The 22036-nt window shown below is 51.0% G+C and overlaps 1 protein-coding gene across 3 annotated transcripts in view; it reads left to right on the top strand.

The window, feature by feature from the left end:
* The window catches only part of Chst15 (carbohydrate sulfotransferase 15), a 78163-nt gene that overhangs the window by 9833 nt on the left and 46294 nt on the right, over nt 1–22036 (top strand). The window lies entirely within an intron of this gene.

Here is a 22036-nt window from a genome sequence, read left to right as displayed (position 1 = left end):
TCTGTCGAGCATGGAGCGGCTCCTGTTTGGTCCAGTGGACACACCTTCTCTGAAGGACATATCACACAGGCCTGGAAATGGGGCCCGAGGAGGGGCCACCTTCTCGAGTGTTCTGGGTGTTGCTCACCGTGGGAACACGTCATTTTCTTTCCTGTGGTCACCTTTAATCTGATGTACGATGGTGTGGCCCTCCTTATTGTCTGTCACGGATTTTGATAAAGATCATATGTTCCAGAAAGGCCCATCCCATGTCACCCTGGGCCAGTAACCAAGTGCATTATACTGAAAGTCCGAGGGAAGATCTGCTTCGGTTGTTTATCAGTAAGAATAAATGAAGGGACAAAAGGACGTGCCCGTTAATGAGAATGGCATCAGCCTGACATTTGTGTCATCCTAACTCTAAGAAGCTATTTATACCCACTCGACAGCAGTTTGGGTGAGAAATGAGATGGGGGAGGCCATGCAGAGGAGGAGGGCAGGAGCGAGTGGCTGTGATCTCCCCACCAGAAACATCTTCCAGGCCAAGAAGATCATTTGCTCGTGTGTGGGCCTGTGGGCATCCATGGGTCCTTTGCCTCGGGCACCATTTAGCTCAGAATAAAAAATGATGTATTCGAAGCAGACCCACCTCCAGTTGCCATCTGAGTGGTAGAAAATAAATTTGCTCTCAGCTGTTAAAACTGAAACAAATCAATAGAAAAATGCCAGTCTGCCCAGTTTTGAGTCAGTGATTTTTTGGTTTATAGGAGGAAGACCCGCCCCCTGAAAACCACCTTTGGATCCACCAGGAAGCTGCGGAACTGGCTAGTTTCTGTATAAAAGCAAGGCTGTCCTCTGATTTGCTTTAAAAATCACACAAGAGACTTTCTAAGCCCGTTCAACCTGTTCTTCCTTAAGCAGCTTTATTGAGATATGATTCACGGGGACGGACAATAGACTCATTTAAAGCTTGCAATTCAATGGGTTTTGTATGTTCATGGAGATGTGCATTATATCACCACAGCCAATTTTAGAGCATTTCATCTTCTCAAAAAGAAACCCTGTATCGTTTAGCTCAGACCCTCCCAAATCCTCATTCCTCCACCCCTGCTCCCCAGGCCTGGGCAACCACAGATCTCCTTACAGCCTCTGCCAATTCCAGTTGCTCCATGCTGGACCTTCATGGGAACAGAATCGTGTAGAATGTGGTCTTTTGTGACTCCCTTTCTTTTACTTCACTTGGTTATCCATGTGGCACAGGTGTACTCCACTCCTTTTTTATGGCAGAGGCTGTAAGAGGAGTAAATGATATTCCACAATATGGCTAGACCGCAGTTTCCTTTTTCTGGCTGTCCATTAGCAGTAGACGTTGGTGTTTGTCTTCACATTTTGGATCTTATCCACAGGGCTGCGGGGAGTATCTGGGTTCAGGCTTTGTTTGTATGAACATGTTCGCGTTTCCAGGGTTATAATTTTTGAGAAGTTTTTCCTTTTTCCTCAAAATAAGATTCTTTGATTTCTTTCTCTTTCCCTGATCCTAGAAAACTCTTGATTCCCACCTGGGAATCAAGATCTTGGCTGAGACACTGAGTAGTTGGAGTTTTAGAGTTGGGAGCACCTCAGATGAACATAGCTCCAAGGCCTTTTATGGATGGGGAAACTGAGGCCCAGAGAGACCACACGCAGCCAGGCTTTTAGAGTCACAAGTGAGTGACTCTGAAGGTTCTGCTCAAGTTCTTAGTAAAACCCCCAGGCTGCTTCTTGACGGACCTAGAGCACAGGTCAAGGGTGGGACGGATGGTGGCCCCCTGCCCCAGCCCACTGGTCAGCCTTCCCTGACCTGACAAAGGCCAGAGAATGTCTCATCCGCCACCAGCTGCCAACAAGAACTGTAACTTGTGGCGCCAGCATCTTCTAGTTCTTCATCCCCTGCAGCGATGGGAGGCCAACCACTTATCCGGGGAGTAATTAAATCAGGAACCAATTCAGAGAATGAAATTTTATCTGATCTGGCCAAGCCCATAAACAAGGGGCTATGATGGTGACTCTAGGGTACCTTATGAAGTTGTTTTTCAAAAAATTGTGCTGGGCTAAAAGCACTGGAAGAACTCTATGGGGACCACGCTGGATGCCTCCAGGAGCTGGGGGTACAGTCCTGGGGGCTTGGCTGTGTCCCCAGAGCAGCCTTCCAAGTGCTTTGTTTCCAGGTCTCACTCGGCCCTCACTAGTAGGTGACCTGTTGGTAGCTGGATGCTCTGGGCTCAGGAGACGTGCTCAGGTGCAGCCCTCTCGGAAGTGGCTCGCAGGAGAGGGGTGAGAGCTGGCCCACACATTGTGCCCTCTGCCCAAGACTACTGAACAAGACAGCAAGTCTGACGTGGCCACAGGAAATCGGAAAGCAGGATGTGTCATCTCACTCCTTAGAGGGGCAGATGTGCAGAGAAGAGCACAGCAGAGAGACCCGGTCCCTGCCAGTCTTGCGGAATTTCCTAAGAAGTGCTCTGAGAGGTGGAAGATGGTGTCTGGGAAGGAAAAGCCTAACTTTGATGAAATGGAAAAGGTGAATAAAGTACTCCTTGATTTGAGGAAGGAAGGCTTAATGGACCAGCTCAGGGAGGGAAGAAGGACCCTGCTGCCCCCGAAAGGCCACACTGTGGATGCTTCCTGCTCTGTTCAGAATTCTCCCTGACATCAACCCACAGACTGTGGCATCTCTATGGAGATGTGACAAAGCAGCTGGGTGAGACGTGGAGTCACATGAGTGACGGTGAGGAGCAGCGTGCACTCCGGAGGCTGCGGAGCTGAGGGGAGGCACCAGGAAGATGTGGCTGACTCTGGGTCAAAGGAAGTTTGACGATTTCAAGGGGCCAGCCAGTGTAACCTGGGAAAAGGTGGAAGAGGAAGAGGAAGGTGGATCAAAGCCTGTCTCCGAAGAAGATCCTCAGGGGTCAGTGTCAGTTCTGGTTGACACCTAGTGTAATAAGAAGGAAGCGCGCGGCTGTCAGTCAAGGGCTGCTTTGGAACTCCCAGGGAGCCCTTTGGAACAAATTGCACATCCTCGGATCCCCAGAGGTGGATCACACTGTCTGTGCTCATGGGAAGAGAAGGTGCACAAGTCACAGATACCGGAGAGTCCTGCATGCCACGAGAGGAAGCATGTGACTGGGGGGGCTGGGGACAACCTTGTCAAAGAGGTGACATCTCAGCTGATTAAGTGGGCTTGTATGATGAAAAGGTGCCACCAACTGAGTCTCTGCCAGAGGAGCAGCAGAGCCGAGATCCCCAGGGGGTTCCCCATTGATGGCTGGTGTTTGGGAGAGACTAGCTTGTGGCACACGTGGGTCAATTCTCTTCTGTTCTATGCCCTCCGAATTTTCATTGCAGTTCTGCCATCTCACTGTTCCCCCTGAGTGAAGGCTCTTGTCTGAGCCTGGCTGGCCACAGCTGCTGCACTTTCAGAAGACAGGGACAGCCAGAAACAAAGGAAACCCCGGCGCCCTTGTCCTCTCTCGTGGGGTTTGACTTGTGAGCAGGAGCTATTTTTACAAAGGCACAAGCCTGAAGGGGAAATTTTGGGGTGGGCAGCTGAAACCACACTCCCCAAAATAGGACTGAAAAAGGCCGTGAGGTCCCAGAGGTGAGCACAGGCTGCTAGCTTGAGTTTGGTGACCGTTTCAAGCAGCACAGTTCCCAGAGGTAGGACCCTTTGGAGAGAGACTTGACCTAGGAAACTCCTGGCTGGTGGGTCCTGTCCTTGAGCATCATTTACCTGCCCTGGATCCTTCTCGGGTGGAAATTCTTGTTCCCTCTCCTTGCTGCCTCTGGGTGTCTTCATCAAGGACCTCAACCTCTCAAGGGTCCTGCGGGTGGTGGTCCATGTTGCAGTCAGCCCCTGCCTTCTTGGGAGCAGACTCCCAGGCTCCCTCCCTGCCCAGGTCCTTCAATCACCTGGGAGCTGTGGTCTCCGTGGGATAGCACTCTGGCCTCCTGGACCTCTGGGGGATGCTCTGGACCCTGTCCATACCTGGACACTGCAGACAGAATGCCCTGAGCCCGCATGAATGCCACATTAGCCTTCCCAGCATGGAGGCCACACCTAGGCACCAGGAGAGGAGACCCTTTGGATGGGGACTACACATAGGAAACCATGGAAGTTTGGCCCCCTCCTTGAGCATCCTGGAAGCTGACGTTCTGCACATCCTTAACAGATTGTTCCTATCTTATTTCCATACACTACAGCTCTCTCTAGTCCTCCCTGGACGTCCTAGGGGGTACAGGAGCATTGCATAGTTTTCCTGATGAATGTTTATCTGTAGTCAATAGCAATAATACACAGCTCTGTTTTATGTGGTTTATAATTAAATTTTTAAGCTGTGGACAAAACATAAATCTTCCTGTGTTTTAGAATCAAGAGATAAAAGGAAATAATTTTTTCCTAATAGTTTGATTTAGAATCATTCCAGATGTTCACCTAGCATAACCTCCCAAGTCCATGAGGCTGTACCACTGCCCCAAACCGTTTTGCCATGTGAAACCTCTCTGGGAGTCCCCTTAATCTTTTAGCACTCCAAAACACCACCTCATAATTTTGTTTTGACTTTTTATTTTGAAATAATTTCAGACTCACAGCTCTGCAAGAATAGTGCAGAGCTCCTGCGTGCCCTTGTCATCAGTGACAGCCACTGGAATGCCATCTTCCTAGGACATCCCAGCCAGGAATTGATGCTGGCACAGTACCATCAACCAAGCTGCAGACTATACTCTGTTGTCTCCTAATTTATTAAATCTGGGGATCCATGGCTGTTTGGAAGCATTTGAGAATTTCATAAATTTCTGCATTGTTTATCTTTTAGATTCTGTCTGGATCCTTTCCAGTTGGCAGTCGGCTGCAGTTTCCATCAGACCAGCAGATACTGGGAGAGCAGGGCTCTGTGCATTTCATGGGGCTGCATGGTGCTTTGTTGTGTTTGGTGTGCACACGAGAACCTTCTTGCCTAGATGTGAGAGATTCTTGGAGGTGAGGGATAGAGGACAGCAGTTTGGTGTAGTAGAACATAGGACAGGACCTGGGCAACTTGGTTCTGATCACAGTAACCAATGGGTATCCAGTACTTAGTGTGAGTTAGGCTTTACCTACTTTGTTTTGTTCAATGCTCTCAGCAACATTTGAGGTGGATACAATTAACATTCTTTTTTTTTTGTACTGGGGATTGAATTCCGGACCCTGAGCCTGCTAGGCAAGCACTCCATCTCTGAGCTACATCTTCAGCCCTTTTTCTTTTCTTTTTTTTTGTGAGACAGGATCTTGCTAAGTTGCCAGGCTGACCTTGAACTTATGATCCTTCCGTCTCAGCTGGGATTACAGGTGTGCCTGGCGTGACATCCGTTTTACAGAAGCAAAACTGGGTCCACCCCGCCCAAGTTCCTGCAGCTTGGTGGTGGAATCAGGGCTTGAGCCGAGGCAACCTGAAGTCAGAGACCACCAGTGCTTTCCTTATGGGGCTCCCTCCTTGGGTCAGGCCTGCACCCTTCTGGCTCTAGTTCTTATGACTGCTGTGTGTCCTGGGCATTCGTGCCTGACTTTTCTGCTCCTCTGTTGTCCCACCTATGATGCAAGAGACTTGTCTGAGAACATCTGCCACAACCCTTCCCTGTCAGTGCGTATTTCCTGATGAAACACTTTCACCTATGGAGCTGGAGATGCTCAAAGATGCAAGCAAAATTTCTACCCCACCCCTTGTAGGTGTTTATAAGGTTGGGGAGATTTTTGCAGCCTAATTAGATTTGATGGGAGCCTCAATTCCAATTGAATAGTGCTCTGGTGTATTTTAATTAAACCAACTACAAACTGATCTCTTCAAGTCGCAAAATCCTTGAGTAGCAGGCTGTACCCTGCACCCACATGCTTAGCTCCAGAGCCCAGGGTGCTGGTCCCAAGTAGAGGACGTGTGCATGCCCCTCCCTGCCAGCCTCACGGGCAGCATTGATTGTGAGGGGCCCCCAGAATTGGACTGAGGGCTTTATCTGTGTACACCTAATTGATATTGCATTCTTCACCAAGGAAGGTTAAGAGGAAGCTTGTTTGTAAACGGCGTTTAAACTGCGCAGGCTTGGGGATGAGTTGTAAAAACTAACAGAGCAGGGCTCTGGCTGGAGGGCTTAATTTTCTCTTCAGGTTGCGGACTCTGCGAAGGTAAAGGTTTTCCCATTTATAGGGGCTGAGCTGCGAAAGAGCCTCGGCTCGTAAATTTCCCCGACGACGGCCTTGCTTGAGTGCTGTGAGATGGCCCGGACCCTGGGGATGAATGTGTAATCACATTAGCGTGATAAATCCAAGGAGGCCCCGCAGTTTTTAGATCATCAGGCTGAGCTGCATTAGAGGAAATGCTGTTCGAGATCAGAGTTATGATAAACAGGCTCCCAGAAGCAGCATTCGCTAACCTCCTCTGGGCTTGCTGGGAGTGGAGATTCCTGTTTCTCATTCTGAAATGCTCCTGGGGAGGTCCCTGCTCACCACGGGGGACAGAAACCCGAGGCCTGATCCCGGTTTCAGAATATTTGTTCTGCAGCTGTAACATACACCCTGGGTGTGTTCTGTCTCTCCCTTTAAGCTTGGTTATTTCACTCCTTTGGGCTCTCCGAGACGGGCCATGACCTTATCAGGACCCAATGCAACATGATAATGTTGAGTCCTTTATTTAAAAATAAGTAAGACTTTGAGAATGGGGACAGCAGGGCACTAAGCCAAGTAAGGGAGGGTCTGAGTGTGAGGCCTACTGTGTGACTGCTGTCACTTTGGGACTGCAGGGTCCATGCCCATGCAGCAGGCTCTGGACCTTGCCTGATGCTGACCTGGAGTGACTTGGTGCACAGCACCTGGGGAAGGGACTGGAAGCCTCTGAAGGCAGGGCCTGCGGCAGCTGCTCCTGCCTGTTCCGTGCCCTGGGAGTCTGGCAGGACACCTGGCTAAGTGCACCCTCAGGAGATATTTGTGGAGCTGAATCCACCCACACAGTGCTTCTGCTGGTCTCTGCTGGGGCTTCTCTTGGCTCTCAGGTTCAGGAATCTGGAGCGAGAGACCTCCTGGCTGTTCAGAATGGACAGGATCAGAATTCTCTATTGAAACTTGCTGTCTCGACAGTTCTGCTTTGAGAAGAGAAAACCTGAATACAAAACTCTTCCAGACTGTGTGTGTGTGTGTGTATGTGTGTGTGTGTGTGTGTGTGTGTGAGAGAGAGAGAGAGAGAGAGAGAGAGAGAGAGAGAGAGACTGACTCTCAAGGCTGTGAGACTTTTCCCTGCAAAATAGAAAAGACTGTCAGTGACAATCCAGAGCTGAGCATAGCTGTCTCAGTCCCAAGAGGGGAAAGCCCGGCTCCGCTCAGCTCTTGATCTCTTTGATGTCTTCTGCGTGGTCCTCCGCCCTTCTTTGCCGAGAGGGAAGCCCTTGGAGAGGGCTGAGGATTTCAGGAACCACCGTAGGTCACCCTGCTTGTTCCTTGATCATGGAAATCAACTTGCAAAGTCTGGGGAGGCAGGGAGAGGGGCACAGTGCATCTAGAGATGATGCAAGACCAGCTCAGGGCATCTCTCCCCTGGGGCAAGTGGCTGCAGAGCTTGGAAGGAACTCCTTTGTGTTGAGTCTTTGTTCTCACCCAGTGTGGGGAGCCCGGACTTGCCCAAGCCCAGTGGGTGCCCTTTTCTTCTTGGAAGCCAGGAGAAGGCGAGAGTAGCATCCAGGGCTGGCTGCCAGAGAGGGACGTTTCCAGCCAAGGACAGCCAGACTTTTCAGGTTTTAAATAGGAACTGGGGATCTTGGATGAAGGTCAAAGTTACCTTTATGCTGGGGCGGTGGGGGTGGGACCTGGGGTGGACACTCACTCGGAACGCATAGGTCGAGCTGCCTGGGTCAGCTGCTCCACAGCAGCCACGTGGGGACTGGTGAGCTGCCGCCAGGGTTTCTTCCTTTTGTCCTCAGTTTGTACAGAGGCCAGTGGACATGTGAGCTCCGAGGCAGCCAGGACTCTGTGCTCTGCCCTCATTGTCACAAGTTGATGGGTCTGAATGGGGCTGTGACAGTGGAAGAAAAAAAGGAACCATCCTTTATACCTCCTGGCTTCGGAGAGAGAGCCGGGCAGGACCCCGAGCCGGGCAGGAAGCAGTGGTACTGGGGCCGCCTGGCCCCATGGTGCAGGGGGAGGCAAACCTGTGCTGTACCTGGTTGTGGGGGACAGTCCTTATCAGTATGAAGTGCTCAGCCGGCCCTTCACTTATTCTGTATATAACAAATAGAGCACCTGGATTCTCAAGAGAACACTGGTTTTATTTACCTTTTATCTTCCCTGTCGAGACATTCATAATCCTTGTTTTTATTCGAAAAAAAGAAAATAAGAGGCAGAAACCCCATAATACTTTTACCGTCTGATGTAGGAGTCTGAGACAAGTTGAATAATAAGTCTAGTTTAAGGCTATTGGGTAAGGAGTATTATGGGGGGAGGGTCCAAACTTCAGCAATACACAGGGGAAGGGATCCCATCTGTCCTGTTCGCACTTGATCTGTGTCCAGCACTCAGTGGGTCTGTTATGAACGAATGAGGCTGATTCCCAGTAGGGCCTGTGAGTTGGCGTTCTGGGACAGTGGCCTCACATGGCAGGACACTGTAAAGACAGAAGAAAAGCACACTGTCCTATTGACGCAGTGTCCTGAGCTTTACATATCTCCGCCAGTCTCTCCAAACCTGAGTGGTAGGCTGCATGATACCTGTTTACAGAGGGGCAGATAGGGGCCCAGAGAGGTTGGTAGCAGGTCACCCAGTGAGTGGAGGCTAGACCAACGTTTGGCTGGAGGATTTGCACCAATGCTGCGCTCTGTTCTTTCTATGTTATGGGAGGTACTGGGGAGGGAGAGACTAACAGACAGACAGCTAGGTGTTTGGGATGCCTTGGCACCCCCACTCTGAGCCCTAACTCACATAAGGGTGCAGACAGGGATCTAGATAGCGGCGGCTGTGGAAGGCAGGGTGAGCCGTTTTGCCTGGCCGCGCCCTCATGGAGCTCAGAGCCTGGGGGAGCCCCTGTGGCAGCACTGTGTTCAGAGATGGCCTCATTTCAGTTGTGAGGAATGTCACCAAGGAGCGGCATGGGGTGGACCAGGTCTGCAAGCGAACTTGTCCTGTTGATGTGGAGGGTGTGCTGTGGTGGGTGGAGTGCAGGGCACCTAGGCGGCTCTGAGCCCAGGGAGCGGCAGGGTGGGTGGTGGGTACTGGAAGGCCTCCCGGGACAGAGCCCACAGACACTGTGAGATCTAAGCGGTGGATCAGGGGAACCTCAGGGAGATTTCACAGACCGGGGAGTCACCCAGACCTGTGGTTCTCTTGTTGAGGTTCAGAATGTGCCAGAATCCTTGTTCCTGGATATTGGATTGATTTCTAGAGCTGGCGGATCCCTTGCGCTGCCCTTCACTGCCCTCACAGTTGTGCCCCCAGCAGTTGAGGGCATGTCACTTTTAGTGCCCCTGCCACTGCTGTGCGCGGGAGCTGGGCCTCCTCAGCCACATTTAGACGCCAGGAATTGACTCATTTTCTTTCTCCTTTGGGGAGAATTTGAGAGATTTAAGAAATTATCTGGAAGCAACTTGCAGATTGGAAACTTTCCATGGCAACAGTGTCTTCCTGGCCCCGGGGTCCCTGACTCTGAAGAGTGACAGAGAATCCTGGATTGAGATGGTAGACGCCCTCTGTGGGGTGCAGCAGGCCTGCCTGGGCTGGCTGTGGACTGCACCCCTCTCTATCCCGAGGAAGCCTCCTATGGACAGAGGTGCGAAAGAATACAGCCCTTTAAAGCCTCACCTGGGACCTCTCCCGCAGCCACCGTGTGGAGCCGGCGCGGGGCCTCCTGGTGGAATCCATGGAGGAGCCATTGAAACCCTGGAAACCCATCAAGCCTGGCAACTGGAGGTCATTAGCTGTCTGAATGCAAGCTGGGTCGTAAAATAAGCCCCAAGTAGTTACGAGCTCTGCTAACTGATTTATAGTATGTGGACAGAGGAAGCTTTGGTTTGGCACCTCTGAAAGGAAATGGGCGTTGGTCCGAGGGAAGAACACTCACCTTATGGTCAAGGTGCAGGGCTGAGTGCATTGTCTGTGTTGGCTCATCATCTGGGGTGAACTTGACATGGGCCCTCCGTCTCTCCCTCCGTTTCTTATATGGCAGAAACTTAATACCACTATCTACCTTTCTTTGCTTTTGGACTGTTTTTAAATTTCAATAAAATATGCATAGAGTGTCCATCCTGTGTGTACAGCTTGATGGGTTTTCACCGGCAAAGTCACCTGTGCAGCCGGCACCTAGATCAGGCGTGTAAACAGCACCCAGGAGCCCCGGTGTGTTCAGGTTACTAAGCACTTCCCACCCTGCCCCAGGATGCCCCTCTCCTGGCTGCCCTGGTCTAGCGGGTTCCTCTGTTTTTCGGCCTTTATGGACATGGAACCCCGTGGGCTGTCCCTTCACAGTGGCTTCTTCGCTCAACCCGCGTTGGTGAGACTCCTCCCTGGTGTTGCCAGTTCTCGTAGCTGACACTGTGTGACTCCAGTTCATGGTGGATACTAGGCTAGATTCATGGTAGATATTGTGTGATTCCAGTTTGGGGGCTCTATATTCAGTCTGAAGGGACGTCCAGCTTGCGTCTTTTGATACGCACAGGACGTGTTTCTGCTGGGCACAGGCCCGGGAGTAGTGGATGGTCTGCGGTGGGAGTGCCCAGCTTCAGCGGGTACTGCCAGCTTTCCCGGCGGTCATGCCACTGTCCCCAGCAGCAGCCCAGAACTCTCCCGAGAGATGAAATAAGAGATGGGGAAAATGAATGGTGAGATGGACTCCCCTTCATCCTTCGCCAAAGCGAAGAGCCCGAGGGTTGGCTGCTGAGTGGATAAACTGGGGAGTGTGTAGACAGAAGGTCCCCATGGTACCCTAGTCACATTTTCCTGAAAACCAGTGTGTCCCACCCTTGGATGGGGCTCTGAGAAGAGCCCAGAAGCAGCACTTTGGTCCTTGTGCTCTTTTGCATTGAAGAAAATTCTCCAGGCCAATCCTTGCGGTGACCGTGGCCGGCCGGCCTGCGGAGCTTTCTCTTGAGAGGATGTTGCAGGAAGCTGTCACCATGCTTCACGGCTCCGTCAAGAAAGCTTTTGATTTGCAGATCAATCCCAGGTCAGAAGCGACCTCTTCTGCACAGTCCCTTCTGAGCAGCTTGGCCAGCAGGCCTTCCACTTCCATGCCTACCTGGCTCGTGCATCTCAGTGCTTTTCCTGCCTCCAAGGCTGTCCAGTGTGCCCAGCAGTCCAGAGCGGGAAGAGGTAGTTGGCATTTACTCAGTGTCTGGCAGTCCACAGCAGCTCTGAGCACAGCCACGTGGGCACCTGGTTACAGACAGGAAATGGAGAGAGAAAGCACTCTGCACTGTCCCACCTGGGGCTGTCGCCACCTGCCCTTCCTCTGCTTGCAGGGGCAGCAGGCCTGGGCAAGTGCTTCAGGGGATGCTTACATCAGCTTGGGAGCTGACTTTCCAGTGCCTTCTGCTGGGAGGGCGGCAGGAGCTCTTGTATCCCGCACCCCTGAGCAGCAGAACTTTGTGTGATGCTGGAAAAGCCACGTACCTGCACCATCCTCCCCGAGACGCCAGCCACATGTGGCCGGGGAGCTCTTCAGATGTGATGAGCACAGCAAAGGAAGTGGAGTCTCATATTTTGTTTAACTTAATACACACACACTATATATATATATATATATATATATACATATATATATATATATATATATATACATATATATATATATATTAGTGTTTAACTTAAAACAAAATACACACACAAATACACACACACACACACATTCTCAATTCAGTTATTTGAAGATTTAAGACTGGAGCAATTTGGGCACAAAGGAGTTGTGTAACTCCTTTCCTGACAAAGTTTTATGAAACCTAAATACAGATTAGGTACTTCTGATGAAAGTTTAGCATCCAGATTGAGATGCCTGTAAGTGTAAGATACTGGATTTTGAGAACTTCATGTGAAAAGAGGTAAAACTTTCATTGATAACCTTTGTGTCGATACATGTTGAAGTGGTAATGTTTGGCTAGACTGGGCTGCATAAACACATGAAAGTTGACTTCTCCTGGATGTTCCTCTCAGGTGCATGGCTCACATTGTTTCTGGCTGTGCTGTGAGTGTTCTCTGCTGGAATTCCACCAGGGAATTGGAGGAGGTGCAGGAGAGCCTCTGCCTCCCACCAAGTCTCTCACCTGGGAGTATAGTTGGAGGCCAACTACCCACCTGGCTGTGCAGAGGAACTCCAGGCTGCCCATGTTGGGTCCCTTGGGCGCTGGCTGGCCCAGGGGTACTTGGTCAAAAAGGACTAATCCTCCAAGTCCAAGCTCTGTCCTTCTGCCACTTACCCCAGTTGCCCAATGCTCACAACCAGGAAGAGAAAAGAGAGAAAGGGGCGTGTCTCACCCGGGCTATGCCCAGACATTGGGTGGGACCCCAGGGTGGGCCATGACCAGCCTGGGTCAGGGGGAGAGCTCTGCCTTGAAATCCAAATTAACTTAATTCTCCACCCCAGGGGGTAGAAAGCAGCCCCCAATACTAAGCAGCAGAAATGTGGCCCCGGGAAATGAATTGGGTTTTATTTCTGCCACTGCCTTTGCCTTCTGTGTCTGGAGGGGCAGGGGCATCCTGCAGAGGCTGTGGCAGGCAGGGACTTGCCAGTGAGCACGCCAGCGTGTCATCAGGCTCTGTCCTCTAACTTTCAGCCCCCCCCGACTGGCTTCTGAATACAGCCTGGGATGGGTTAACTCGGAGCATGCTGTCTTAACCTAAGGGTCAAAAGTGGCCCTAGGAGTGGGGCCACTGACCTCCCTGACGTCACACCCCCACTGAGCATTTCTCTTGGGAGAGATGGAGGCCTAGGATGGTGGGGTTCTTTTTTTTTTTTTTTGTCTTTTTTGGAACTGGGGGTCGAACCCAGGGCTTTGCGAATGCAAGGCAGACGCTTTGCCACTGAGCTACATCCCAGCTCATTAGGATGGGCCGAGAATCTTGGGTCTACAGGGTGCTTTATTCTGAAACTCCTGGAGCAAGTTTTTCTTTTTCGTCCAGGGACTTTCTTGGACACACTGTGGCCAGTACCCACCCCAGAGAGAAATCTTCTCATTTGTGGCAATCTTTTCTCTTTACAAGCCACTCCCCTGACTGTCCTGTGTCCCTTGCTACTAAAACATTCTGGGCCACATCACTGTTTTCACATGCTTCAGTCAGGAGCAGGGGCCACGAGTCCAAAGTCCTACAGCTAGTGGGGGACAGAGCTGAGCCTTAGACTCAGGAGCACGCCCTTCTCAGGGTGACTTCTTTACCCTTGTTTCATTCCACATTTAGTGCAACCTAACATAAAAATCCTGGTTGGTCAGGCCTGGGGACAGGAAATGCCGGGGTCAGGCAGTGAGAGAGGAGTCTGTGTCCCTTCTCAGGAGGACTAGGGTCTGCTCTGGCAAGGACAAGCTGCCTGTCTGGGAAGGCCAGGTCTCAGACAGACCTCTGTTCCCAGTGTGCCTCATCAGGATCTCATACAGATGCCCTGAGCCTTGTATATGAACCCTCTGCTCCATCTCCCCTGTTTAAATTCATGACTCAAATTTCTGCGACCTTAAACTTGGACTCTGCAGCCTGCTTTGGCCTTCCTCTGGCCCAGACCTGGCACAGTGTTCTCCTCGTTCATGCTGCCCACTTTGGGCCACCTGTGATGCTCGGTAACCTTGATGTGACAGCACAGCGTGGGGTGGGGACACCTTGAGACTTGCCAGAGACCCCAGACTTCCTCTCCCCAAGGCCCCAGGACCAGCCCTGATGAGCCCTGCAGTGTTACTTTGTCACCATGCCTCTGCACATTATCATTCATGCCACACTGCTGATGGGGGTGGGTGGGAGAAGCCCCCCAAAGAGTGGCTAGCTGAGCTCTGGAAGGTTCCCGTGCTTCCTGGCCATGTGGTATTGATTTGTACTAGAGCGGAACCCATAGCATTCAGCTGAACCACAGCTCTCCGTATTCTGGAATGCTCCAGAACCTGCAACTCAATGAGATGTTGGTTTGTGGGAGTTGGTAACTTGGCCTAGTGAATCCTGAAGCTCGGGCTCACTGCCTCCTTGGGGAGGGCGCTGGGGTGGTGCTCAGTCCATAGGTGCCTGAGTGGTGACGAGGAACCACCTTCTTCCCTGCTGAGAGGCCAAGGGCTCGTCTCCCTGGTCCTTTCCCACCCTTGCCTGCCGCAGTGAGCCCAGAAGAACATGCTCAGGCGCCTCTGACACAGGCTTCATGGCTGGGATGACCTCCTGGCTACCCTTTCTTTGTGTAAGAAAGAATGGCCACAAACGCCGTGAGACTGAACATTCTAATAAGAATGATCCTGTCTTTATCATTTGAATCTGTGTCTCTTACTAAAATTGAGCATTTTGCAGTTATTCACGAGACAAGGTCTCCCTCTAAAAGAAACGGTCTCCTCTGTCTTTCTGATTTTTTTTTCTCTTGTATTTGAGAGCAGGGATATTAAGACAGCTGATGAAAGAATTGTTTTCTAAGAGCACAGCGATGCTTCTCACAACTGCCTTAGAAGATATTCAGATGCATGCGTTTTGGTCTCCTCTTTCTGGATTGGAACCCGAGGAATCACTTATTGCAACAGACAGTAAAGTAATTCGTTTCTGGTGCCTGTCAGCAAGCCAGGCTTCCAGAAGAGCAGCCAGAATAAAACCGAACTGCATGACACAGAACAGACCAGAGACTCACCCTGCCCCTCACTAGCCACAGACCTGAGCAGGTGGTTATGGGGACGAGGGTGACAGTGAACATTGTCATCATGGAGACAGCTGCCAACTGTTCTGGCAATGATGGGGCAGACGCTCCTGCGCAGGCCTCCCTGCAGTTTTGTCAGGCAGGTGTTATCGTGCTCTCCTGTTTCAGGGCGAGGCGCCGAGGCACATTTAGGGATGAGAACCCCAGGCGTCTGGAGGACCCATGTCCTTGTCACCTTCACTTTGCTCCCGAGCGCTCAATACATGAACCGCTCCAGGGTGGAGACCAGCTCTGCCATCACCAGCCTCTGCCTCTGTCCCTGAGAAGGAGAGGGCTTGGGCCAGCTATTCCCAGAATTAGCCATATGCTTATTTTTTGCTTCAGTTAGTTCACTAATTGAGGCAAAGTTTGTGGGAGTTTTGACATTAAGTACCTGGATAATTGCCTCTGTGCATCACTTTCACTTTGCATGCTTAGCCGCAGCTCTTAATGAAATTTGAAAACCCAGCTCTACTTGGGGAAATGATATCACCTTCTGTTTCTAACTCTGTCCCCACATACTGGATGGCTAGGCTTCGAGTTTTAAGCTCAATTGCTCAACCCACAGAAGTGTCCAACGGCCCTGTTCAGTGGAATAGAAAGTCAGCTTTGCTTTTGGGCAGATTGCCTGACCCTGGTCCTTAACTGGGAAAAGAGGGCTCCAATAAGACGGTCTCCCGGATGCCTCAGTGTGATCTGGACTTCTATGCAACTCCCATGCCTGCCTGGCTCGTGCATCTCAGGAAGCAGGGCAGAAGCATGCCCTTCTCTGCTTCCCTCCTCAAGGACTAGCACTGATTACTGAACAAATATTCTTGAATAAGTACAAAAGATGCAAGCTATTTCAATGAATGATGTGAATATAAATTACTAGCCAGAAGAAATCCATAGGAGGTAAATATGGAAAAGCTTCATGTTGCCTCTGGAAAATGTTCCTGATCTCCTCTTTATGATCCCCAAAGAAAACTTTAAGAAGGGGGCTTGAGGTGCCGTGCTTTAATAATCACATCCTGTGACATGCGTGCAGGAAGTGGAGCCATGGGTGAGATCGTCACCTGGGCTGGGGGCTGCCTGCCCCAGGATGCTCTGAAAGTCCAGCCAGCTACTCTGGAATGTGCAGCTGCTCCCCTGTTCTAGCTGCAAAGCCCTTTGGGGACAGGTCAGATTGCAAATGGGATTGGGGGGGGGGACAAAAGAGGAGGCTGAACCTGGGGTAGGTGTTAGCACAGCCCTACTGTCATCAAGTGTCCCTGCACCGTCTCAGAAAGCTATGGCAGGGTTAGGGCTCAGCTGATGGGGACAAGGAGACAGCAGCCCAGAGAACAAGCCGCCCTCTGGGCTGGACCCCCTCCCCCAGCAGCGAGGTGCTTGGCAGCCCAGGTGGAGGTGCCCCTCCCCAAGATGAAATGTCTTCATTTCTTCTAAGTTACAAAATGAACACTTTTGGCCATTCCCAGGGGAAAGCATGTTTGGGATTTGTTCATGATCTTTCTTTTTTGATCAAGGTCTGGGTGTGGAAACTCAGAAAAAGATTCCAACAAATAGCATCCAGTGATGTCATCAATTTTATCATCACCAGAAGGTGCAGATAGTCCTAGCTTACGAACATGGGGGAAAAAGAAATTGTCTAGTGACAGCGTGGACTTGTTTCTCTCTACCAGCCTCACAAGAGGAGAGGGGTAGGCCCAGAAACGGCAGCAGAGGCAGTGACAGAGCACATCCAGCTGGTGGTGGAGAGGGACAGGACAGCCTTGGGCTCGAGGCCCAGCCACTGCGCTAGCTAAAGAGACTGAGAATAAATTTTAAAAAATTAATTTTTTTAAAAGGGAGGGGGCCTCCCTCTCTCCTGCTGGTGAGAGGTGAGCAATTATTGAACCCCAAATCCTTCCACCCAGATACCCAGCAAACCTCTCAATTCATTGCCTGGAGAAGCTCATTAAATGATGTGGTGTTGTATCCCTTCTGACGTCTAGAAGGGGCCTGTAGCTGAGGGAAACAGAACAGGACACAAAGCAGGAAGGTGACTGGGCTTTGGGTTGACTCCGAATGCCTTGACGATTTTGAAACACTTCCAAATTTCCTTTACAGCAAAGATGAACACGGTCCAGAGGGAGGAACGTTTTTTCCCTTCTTTTGTCCTGAGCTCAATGCTGGGATTTTTCTAATACGTGGTGAAATTTGGCATTGACTCAGTACATTTGAAAATGGGCCTGAGAGGGTTATAAGAACTGCAAAGGGCAAAACAAAACTCACCGGAGACAAGAAAACTTCTGCCCTCAGACACAGTCATGTAATTTACGGAGACATGTCATTTTGGTGTTTTCTTGGGTGTGAAAGCTAATTTAGAAAAGGGGGGGGGCATGCCTGAGGTGGGTGAGTGACCCGCACCCCGGGGCCTCCGACCCCCTTGTCAGGGCTCCAGCAGCACCAGCTGAGGGGGTGGCTCTCCAAGAGCCTCAGCTCCCCAGGCCAATGAAGGCACCCCCCACCAACAGTCCCACGGTAGACGGCCTCTGGCCCCAGAGACAGCAAGAAATGGGTGTTCAGTGCAGAGTGATTGTAGTGGGGCAGGATTCTTTCGCTTGCAGAATTTTAAATACACAACAACCTCCCCCTCCCATTTATTGGGAGTTTTCTGTCCACGACTGTGCGGTGTTTTTGTGTCATTGCCTCCCTTTTGAATCTTCCTTCTGTACATTTTTTTTTTTTACATGAGTGGAGCTCTGCTGGCTTCACGGGGCTCATCACCTAGTGGTTCAGGCGGATGCTGTCAGACAGGCGCCCGCAAAGGTGCTGTGGGGTCTGAGGACAGCGTGGCCTGACTTGGTCTGGGCTTTGGGGTGAGGCATATTGGCTGAGTCCAGAGGGTGGACAGCAGTGACGGGTCCAGCAGGGCCAGAGGTGCTGGGGAAATGGTGACAGCCAGGAGGCTGGGGGACAGAGGGACGGACACACAGCCAGAGGGGCAGAGGCAGACGCCTGCAGTACTGCAAGGAGAGATGGACCTCCCCATTTATAAGCCCAGGTTGGAGGAGGGGCTGAGCGAATTGCTGGAAGTCACACAGTAGGTGTGGTTGCTGTGCTACCCTGTGTGGCCCTTAGGGCCCCACAGCCAGGAATGGTCCTGCTCTGCTTGCTCCAAGCTGCCCTGGCCTCCAACTCCAGTCTGCTCTGAGGCCTCTGCTCTGCCTTTGGAAGGATGGGTGTGGCGTCCCATAGGCCCTCGGGTGGTGTCAACAGGAATTCCTCCTGTGCCGACTGGAGGTCTGAACAACTGTGTGCGTTGGCCAAATGTTTATTTTTCTGAAACAGATCAGAGCAACTCTGGATAGGAAGTCTGCTACAAGGCCTTTTTTTTTTTTTTTTTTAATTTGGAGACTTGCTTTTAGCCCAGGAGGGAATCTGTTCTCTGTGAATCAGTCCCAAGTTTGTAAGGAATCCCTGAACTTTCCAAATCTTTGCAAAAGAGATTCCACTCCTCTGTAGTTAATTTGAAGAGGTTACAAATTTCTCCTATCATAGATCATTTGCTCCGTGGGAGTTGGTTTGCTGGAGCCAAGACCGATTTATTAATTTTTGAACAAGTTTTCTTTTATTAGCTTGTTTACATAGAACTGCGAGCATCGAGTGGCTCCCAGCGCTCGGCGTCTGACTCTGCGACGATTTCCTTGCCCTGCTAACCCTGGCTGGAGGGGGGGCTTCCCTGCAGAGCCAGCGCTGCCCCTGACAAGACGGGCACACACAGCCCTGTGCCAGCAGTATGTCAGCTGTGCTCAGGATGGACATCGATGGCATTCTTGGAGAATGTTCTTTAGTTATAATATTTATTGAATGTTCAACTCTCCTGCTTCAAATATTGAAGCTTTGAGAGATCTTTCTAAAACAGTTGTAGCTCACCAAACACATTTAGGTTGTTTTTACTAATGAAGAAGAGAAGAGAAAAACAGAATCCCTTTTCGATAGACCAGGCATATTCAGTTTCACGTCCCGGGTAACATGTCTTTAAATGAAGGCGTGTTTGACCTAGTTTACAGAGGTCAGGAGTCGAGATTCCAGATCTGAGTGGGGTTCTCGGAAACTGGGTCTATGTTCCAAACCCTAGAGGAAATCTAAAAGCAGAGTTCCTTCCTGGTCCTCTTTCCACCCCAGGCAGCTCCTGCCTCCGGGTGTCCTGGCAGTCGTTGGAGCCCTGGCCAGTCAGTCGGGGAGGGGGCACTTCTGCACCATCTCTTTCAGACCCCGCTGCCCTTGTCCTGCCTGAAGTCCTCTGCTGCAGAAGCAGGCTAGGCTGGGGCTTCGACACCAGGCCAAAGGCCGTGCTGCTGGCTGAGGTCCTGTTTGCAGAGACTGGGTACGTGGGGATACCAGGGCGGAGATGATGGCTGTGGTTGGGGTTATGAGCACTGGGAGTTGGTGGGCACCACAGAGGCATTTGGCATGGCTGGTCCTGTTCAATGCCCACAGCTCTGTGCAGTGGGTGCTACGGTTCCATGCATCAGGGGAGCAAACAGGCCCAACGTGAAAAGTAGTGGGCCCGAGGATATAGCCGGGAAGAGGTGGATGCCACCCGGTGGGTGCGTGCATGCGTGTATGCGTGTGTGTGTGCGTGCGTGTGTGTGTTTGCATACTTCTGGGTCTCAGATTCCTGTCTCTCTTAAACATTCTCTTTGAGCATCAACAAATACAAAATTGTGTCCTCCAGAGTCACATTGTCCCTTTTGTCCTTGGACTTGGTACTTTTCGGCCTGTGCACGTTTATAAAGATGCATGCCCGCTCTGGGGAGTTCTGTGGTCTGCTCTGGGCTCTCCATCATCCTGACAGAGAAGGCAAGGGACAGTGTCCTTTTGGCTTACTCCTGGGTACATCATTTTGAGTTAAATGGAATTGGGTTATGATGATTATGATGATGACGATGATGGTGACGAGGACCCTGTGCATTAGAGTGTGGTGGGTGGGAAGATGTTATTAATTCAAAGGTGACTTGAGAAATAAGGGGGGAAAGTGAGCCTTAGATGGAACTTCCCATTTGCACTTGAACTTCCCATTTGCACTCTTCTCACAGGCCTTTCGCCTGGTCATCCTGGAGCCCTGCAGCCTCCCTGACGTCTCCTGTTCTCTTGGGCTGGCGGGGAGCAGGGAGGGCCAGCCTTTTCCACAGGTGGCAAACTAGGCCCAGAGACAAATGCACAGGTGTGAGTCCATGTTGTGGGGCTCTGGGCCCAGGCCACTTGTATATGCTATGTCTGTTGCTCAGTATTTACTGTTTCTTCTTCATTATATTTATAGTTACAAAGCGATGCCTGCTCTGGGTGAGTAAGCCTGGAAGTCACATGGACTGGTGTAAGCGGAAGGCACAGCCACCAGCTCTACTCCACAGTCAGCACTGGGAAACTGACGGGTTTATGAACCGACCAGTTCCCATCCTGGAGGGAGTGCAGGGAGCTGGGGCTTCAGCGTGTGTTCAACCCAGCTCTGCCTCCTGCTTGCAAGCTGCTGCCTGCCCGGAGCCTCAGTTTTCCTGTCTGCACAATGGAGTCATTGCACTTACCTTGGTGTCAACCGTCAGGCGTGGATGAGAAGCAGTAGGCCCCAGTGTAAAGGCAGGACAGGCTCTCAGATTGTGTTTGCGCCTCGCCTACCCTGTCTCCGGGCCTCTCCAGCTCTCCTTCTCTGAGTGCAAGAGATGTATGTTCTGACGTTCCTGCGGCCAGCAGAGTGAGCCGGACCTCTGCAGATTTTCTATCATTTAGTAATGAATCTGGGTATCAATTTAAAAATGACACTATTAATATTTAAATCACTGAAACACAGAAGCTCTGGTTTGTCCTGCCGGTTCTTGCAGCCCCCTGCACACCTGTGGGGGAAGTTGCTGGGACATTACAACCCTGCGGAGGGAGGCTGGGACATCTCTGCTCGCTTTTGGGGTCTCCAGCCCCCACCAGGGCTGGTGCTCAGGTGATCTGCTTGTCCTAGCCACACTTGCTATGGGCCGGGCTGCCTCGGGTGCTCACTCCTGCATGCCCTTGGTCAGAGGACAGCCAGTCAGGCTGCGGGTCATGAAGAAAGTCCAACCGAGTATTTCCAGGCAGTTCTTCTCCTTCAAGGGTTAACAGACTCTTCTTTTGCTCATCTTTAGAAATGAAACAATGTTTCCAACTATTCAGATCATCAGCGGCCATCTGGTGGGGATCGCAGCTGCCCCCCTCAATTGTGCTGCCTCGAATATATTCATCCTAGGACTCCACCGTGCATCTGCAAAATCATTATTCGCAGTTGGTTTTGAACATGTGAGCCCTTGTCTCCACCCATCTGAAGGACGTCTGGTCATTTCTGCTGCTCAGCGGTCTTCTCACTGTCCCTGAAGTCAGGTCACAGTGGGCAAGAGGGGTCTGGGGACACAAGGGTGGACAGAGCAGCCCTGTTCCTTTGGGTTTCCTATGTGGTCTCGGTGTGCTTCTTCTTCTCATTCATTTCCCTGTTGTGTTAGAGAAGAACTGTTGGAAGGTGATAGAATATGCCACTTATCTTTGTGGTCCAGCTGCATGAGAGCGCATATGATTCCTGGTCTGAAAATGTGTCACTTTTTCCTGGTAGTTAAGGTTTGAGGTTGTAGAAACGTTGGACCAGAGCATGCAAAAAAAGTTTTTCAAAGGTCCTGGGTTCCTGAAATCCTTGGTTCCTGGGGTGATGTTGAACTTTCCAGATCACTTTGAGAAAAAGAAAATAAGGGTCTCAGTGGAAAGGGTGTGCCTATAGTCATGTGGCTAGTTAAATGGCATGGCCAGTACTTAATCCAGGGTGGTGACTCCCCAGCCCAGTCCCAGGCCTGCACTCTGCTTGATTTGTAAGGAATCTGGGAAGAAGGTGCATGCCATCAAATTCTCTGGACCACAGTTTCCTCTTCTGTACACTGGAGATAACAATTGCACTTTCCCTTGGGCTACTGTGACACTTAAATAGCATAGTCCTTATAAATCCAGCCTGGTGCCTGGATACAAGGAAGCCTTGTCAGTGTTAGCTGGTGTCATTCTTGTTACGAGTAGCAGGCTCTTATTTTGCTTATCTTTAGAAACAAAACAGTGTTTAAAACCATGAGGATCAGCAAGGCTTACCCAGAGCCCTGCTCTGCATGGTTTCTGGGAACTTCTGTGCTTTCTGGTTATGTTATTTCACT

This window comes from Marmota monax, unplaced genomic scaffold (assembly GCF_021218885.2).
Source record: "Marmota monax isolate L192 unplaced genomic scaffold, Marmota_monax_Labrador192_F-V1.1 WCK01_AAM20220418_F8-fsc00076, whole genome shotgun sequence".
Classification (NCBI taxonomy): domain Eukaryota; kingdom Metazoa; phylum Chordata; class Mammalia; order Rodentia; family Sciuridae; genus Marmota; species Marmota monax.
Note: the sequence above shows the minus strand (reverse complement) of the source record. Positions and strands in the feature narration are given on the sequence as shown.